The sequence below is a fragment of the Pezoporus wallicus genome, unplaced genomic scaffold, assembly GCF_028554395.1.
Source record: "Pezoporus wallicus isolate ANWC-B61680 ecotype Strahan unplaced genomic scaffold, APGP_CSIRO_Pwel_v1 contig_14318, whole genome shotgun sequence".
NCBI classification, from domain to species: Eukaryota; Metazoa; Chordata; class Aves; order Psittaciformes; family Psittacidae; genus Pezoporus; species Pezoporus wallicus.
This window is the reverse complement of record NW_026640302.1, coordinates 1-5675: the sequence shown is the minus strand read 5'-3', so window position 1 is coordinate 5675 and position 5675 is coordinate 1. Positions and strand designations below refer to the sequence as shown.

General features: G+C 59.6%; 1 long non-coding RNA gene across 1 annotated transcript; it reads right to left on the bottom strand.

Annotated features, from left to right (window-relative positions):
- Positions 1-707: 707 nt before the first annotated feature.
- On the bottom strand, positions 708-5675 carry LOC130604077 (uncharacterized). Its single transcript, XR_008973364.1, has 3 exons — positions 5648-5675; positions 3010-3163; positions 708-765 (listed from the first exon to the last, which is right to left on the bottom strand). It is a non-coding gene; the product is annotated as an uncharacterized LOC130604077 (long non-coding RNA).

The window sequence follows — 5675 nt, the reverse complement described above, 5'->3', positions numbered from 1 at the left end:
CCAGGACACACAGCACCCATAGAGCCCCACAAGCACCCATAGCCCTCCCCAGGACACACAGCACCCATAGAGCCCCCCAGGCACCTATAGCCCTCCCCAGGACACACAGCACCCATAGAGCCCCCCAAGCACCTATAGCCCTCCCCAGGCCACACAGCACCCATAGAGCCCCCCAAGCACCTATAGCCCTCCCCAGGCCACACAGCACCCATAGAGCCCCGCAAGCACCTATAGCCCTCCCCAGGCCACACAGCACCCATAGAGCCCCCCAAGCACCTATAGCCCTCCCCAGGCCACACAGCACCCATAGAGCCCCGCAAGCACCTATAGCCCTCCCCAGGCCACACAGCACCCATAGAGCCCCCCAAGCACCTATAGCCCTCCCCAGGACACACAGCACCCATAGAGCCCCCCAAGCACCTATAGCCCTCCCCAGGACACACAGCACCCATAGAGCCCCGCAAGCACCTATAGCCCTCCCCAGGACACACAGCACCCATAGAGCCCCCCAAGCACCTATAGCCCTCCCCAGGCCACACAGCACCCATAGAGCCCCCCAAGCACCTATAGCCCTCCCCTGGGCCACACAGCACCCATAGAGCCCCCAAGCACCTATAGCCCTCCCCAGGCACACAGCACCCATAGAGCCCCCCAAGCACCTATAGCCCTCCCCAGGCCACACAGCACCCATCCCCTGGGCCACACAGCACCCATAGAGCCCCCGTCACTCACGTGCATGGGAGAGGCTGCATCCGGCTGCACGCTCTGGAGGGGGGGGCACAGTGGGATGGGGGGGCACGGGGACACCTTCACCCCACAGCCCCCCGGATGCTCTGCACCCCTTTAGGACCATTCTGCCACCCCCTTTGGGACCCTTTTGCCCCCCTTTGGGACCCTTTTTTCCCCCCTTTGGGACCCTTTTGACGCCTTTGGGACCCTTTTACCCCCTTTTGGGACCTTTTTACTCCCTTTGGGACCCTTTTGCCCCCTTTGGGACCCTTTTGCCCCCTTTGGGACCCTTTTGCTCCCCTTTGGGACCCTTTTGCTTCCATTTGGGACCCTTTTGCCCCCTTTGGGACCCTTTAGCCCCCCTTTGGAACCCTTTTACTCCCCTTTGGACACTTTTGCCCACTTTTGGGACCCTTTTACTGCCCTTTGGGACCCTTTTACTCCCCTTTGGACCCTTTTGCTCCCTTCTGGACCCTTTTGCTCCCCTTTGGGACCCTTTTAGTCCCTTTGGGACCCTTTTGCTCCCCTTTGGGACACTTTTACCCCCCTTTGGACCCTTTTACTCACGTTTGGGACCCTTTTCCCCCCTTTGGGACCCTTTTACTCCCTTTGGGACCCTTTTACTCCCCTTTGGGACCCTTTTGCCCCCCTTTGGACCCTTTTGCCCCCTTTTACTCCCCTTAGTACCCTTTTACTCCCCTTTGGAACCCTTTTACTCCCCTTTGGACCCTTCTGCCCCCCTTTGGGACCTTTTTACTCCCCTTTGGACCCTTTTGCCCCCCTTTGGAACCCTTTTACTCCCCTTTGGACCCTTTTACTCCCCTTTGGAACCCTTTTACTCCCCTTTGGACCCTTCTGCCCCCCTTTGGGACCTTTTTAATCCCCTTTGGAATCCTTTTGCTCCCCTTTGGAACCCTTTTGCTCCCCTTGGGACCCTTTTGCCCCCCTTTGGAACCCTTTTATTCCCCTTTGGACCCTTTTACTCCCCTTTGGACCCTTTTACTCCCCTTTGGACCCTTTTACTCCCCTTTGGAACCCTTTTACTCCCCTTTGGACCCTTCTGCCCCCCTTTGGGACCTTTTTACTCCCCTTTGGAACCCTTTTGCTCCCCTTTGGAATCCTTTTGCTCCCCTTTGGAACCCTTTTATTCCCCTTTGGACCCTTTTACTCCCCTTTGGGACCCTTTTACCCCCCTTTGGACCCTTTTACTCCCCTTTGGAACCCTTTTACTCCCCTTTGGACCCTTCTGCCCCCCTTTGGGACCTTTTTACTCCCCTTTGGAACCCTTTTACTCCCCTTTGGACCCTTCTGCCCCCCTTTGGACCCTTCTGCCCCCCTTTGGGACCTTTTTACCCCCCTTTGGACCCTTTTGCCCCCCTTTGGAACCCTTTTACTCCCCTTTGGACCCTTTTGCCCACTTTTGGGACCCTTTTACTCCCCTTTGGACCCTTTTACTCCCCTTTGGAATCCTTTTACTCCCCTTTGGACCCTTCTGCCCCCCTTTGGGACCTTTTTACTCCCCTTTGGAACCCTTTTGCCCCCCTTTGGGACCCTTTTAGTCCCTTTGGGACCCTTTTGCCCCCCTTTGGGACCCTTTTGCCCCCCTTTGGGACCCTTTTATTCCTCTTTGGGACCCTTTTGCCCCCCTTTGGGACCCTTTTGCCCCCCTTTGGGACCCTTTTACCCCCCTTTGGCACCCTTTTGCCCCCCTTTGGCACCCTTTTGCCCCCCTTTGGGACCCTTTTATTCCTCTTTGGGACCCTTTTGCTCCCCTTTGGAACCCTTTTACTCCTCTTTGGAACCCTTTTACTCCCCTTTGGACCCTTCTGCCCCCCTTTGGGACCTTTTTACTCCCCTTTGGAACCCTTTTGCTCCCCTTTGGAATCCTTTTGCTCCCCTTTGGAACCCTTTTATTCCCCTTTGGACCCTTTTACTCCCCTTTGGGACCCTTTTACTCCCCTTTGGACCCTTCTGCCCCCCTTTGGGACCTTTTTACTCCCCTTTGGAACCCTTTTGCTCCCCTTTGGAACCTTTTGCTCCCCTTTGGAACCCTTTTACTCCCCTTTGGGACCCTTTTACTCCCCTTTGGAACCCTTCTGCCCCCCTTTGGGACCTTTTTACTCCCCTTTGGAACCCTTTTGCTCCCCTTTGGAACCTTTTGCTCCCCTTTGGAACCCTTTTACTCCCCTTTGGGACCCTTTTACTCCCCTTTGGGACCCTTTTACCCCCCTTTGGGACCCTCCAAGCCCCCCTTTGGGACCCTGTCCCCCCCCGCCCCACCTTGAGCAGTGAGTACTGGCTCCCGGCGATGACGAGGCAGAACTGGAGCAGGCGCAGGTCCCTGAAGAGCCCCCGCAGCAGCAGCGCGTGGCCCAGCGCCGCCACCAGGGCCCCCAGCCCCACGGCCAGCACGTTCTCGGGCACCCGCCGGTTCCTGGGGGGTTGGGGGGCACGGTGAGGGTTGGGGGGGGAAGCAATGGGGGGGGACATGGGACCCACCCCCTCCACCAGGGGGCTGGGGAAGGATAAGGGGTGATGGGGGGGGGGGGGGTGTTAGGGGGGGATGTGGGGCAGGGATATCCCTGTGGGCACAGGAACCCCCTGCCCACTACACAGTGGATATAGGAACCCCCCCAACACCATACAGAGCCCCATATTGGCCCCCCCCAACACCACAGAGAGCCCCATATAGGCCCCCAACACCATATAGAGCCCCATATAGGCTCCCCCCAACACCATGTAGTGCATATAGAGCTCTCCCAACACCATATAGTGCATATAGGAACCCCACACACACCATATAGAGCCTCCCCCCCAGCACCATATACTGCATATAGCCCCCCCCAACACCATATAGTGCATATAGGAACCCACACACACCATATAGAGCCTCCCCCCCAGCACCATATACTGCATATAGCCCCCCCCAACACCATATAGTGCATATAGGAACCCACACACACCATATAGTGCATATAGAGCCTCCCCTAACACCATATGGTGCACATACAAACCCACCCAACACCATATAGAGCCCCATATAGACCCCCCCCAACACCATATAGTGCATATAGAGCCCCCCCAACACCATGTAGTGCATATAGGAACCCACACACACCATATAGTGCATATAGAGCCTCCCCTAACACCATATGGTGCACATACAAACCCACCCAACACCATATAGGCCCCCCCCCCAACACCATATAGTGCATATAGGACCCCCCCACACACCATACAGTGCATATAGAGCCTCCCCTAACACCACAGAGGGCATACAGAGCCCCCCCAACACTATATAGGACCCCCCCCCAACACTACATAGTGCATACAAACACCCCCCCACCACAACACAATACATATAGGGACCCCCTGATCCCATATAGTGCATATAAACCCCCCCCCCCAACACCATACAATGCATATATGGACCTCCCCATCACCATACAGTGCATACACAGACCTGCCCCCCAGCTACGCAGCACCCATAGATCCCTCCCAAGAACCTATAGAGCACCTACAGCCTCCCCCAGGCCCACACAGCACCCATAGTAATGCACAGGCACTTATAGGGCACCTACAGCCCCATTGACCCATTCAGCACCCATAAAGACGCCCAAGCACCTATAGGGCACCTATAGCCCCCCCCCCCCCCCATACAGGGGCCTCAGGGATGGCCCTAATGTAGGGAGGGGGTTTGGGGACACCCCTGGGATCAAGGGGGGGGGGCTCAGGGATGTCCCCAAGGTGGGAGTGGGGCAGACACTGAAGGACTTGGGGGGGGGGGGTCCAGAGCCCTCCCCAATGTCACAGAGGTGCTGGGGGTCCAAGGGGGGTGTCCCATGGGGGCATCCCACTGGGTGTCCCATAGGGGTGGTCCCATTGGGTGTCCCATGGAGGGTTCCCGCTGGGGGTCCCATAGGGGGTGCCCCATGGGGGTGTCCCATAGGAGTGGTCCCATGGGGGTGTTCCCACTGGGTGTCCCATAGGGGGTGCCCCACGGGGGGTCCCATAGAGGGTGCCCCACGGGGGGTCCCATTGGGTGTCCCACAGGGGGTGCCCCATAGGGGTGGTCCCATAGAGGGTGCCCCACGGGGGGTCCCATTGGGTGTCCCACAGGGGGTGCCCCATAGGGGTGGTCCCATAGAGGGTGCCCCACAGGGGTCCCATTGGGTGTCCCACAGGGGGTGCCCCATAGGGGTGGTCCCATAGAGGGTGCCCCACGGGGGGTCCCATTGGGTGTCCCACAGGGGGTGCCCCATAGGGGTGGTCCCATAGAGGGTGCCCCACAGGGGTCCCATTGGGTGTCCATAGGGGATGTTCCATAGGGGGTGCCCCATGGTGGGGTCCCATTGGGTGTCCCACTGGGTGTCCCATGGGGGGTGGTCCCATTGGGTGCCCCATGGGGGGTTCCACAGGGGGTGCCCCATAGGGGTGGTCCCACTGGGGGTCCCATGGGAGTGTCCAGAGGGGGGGTCCCATAGGGGGTGCCCCACTGGGTGCCCCATAGGAGTGGTCCCATTGGGTGCCCCATGAGGAGGTCCCACGGGGGTGCCCCATAGGGGTGGTCCCATTGGGTGCCCCATGGGGGGTCCCATTGGGTGCCCCATGGGGGGTGTCCCATAGGGGTGGTCCCATGGGGGGGTCCCATAGGGGTGGTCCCATGGGGGGTGTCCCATGGGGGGGTCCCATTGGGTGCCCCATGGGGGGTGTCCCATAGGGGTGGTCCCATTGGGTGTCCCATGGGGGGTGCCCCATAGGGGGTGCCCCATGGGGGGGTCCCATTGGGTGCCCCATAAGGGTGGTCCCATGGGGGGGTCCCATTGGGTGCCCCATGGGGGGTGCCCCATGGGGGGGTCCCATTGGGTGCCCCATAGGGGTGGTCCCATTGGGGGTGCCCCATAGGGGGGTCCCTCACCGGTCCAGCAGCGCCAGCAGTGCCAGGC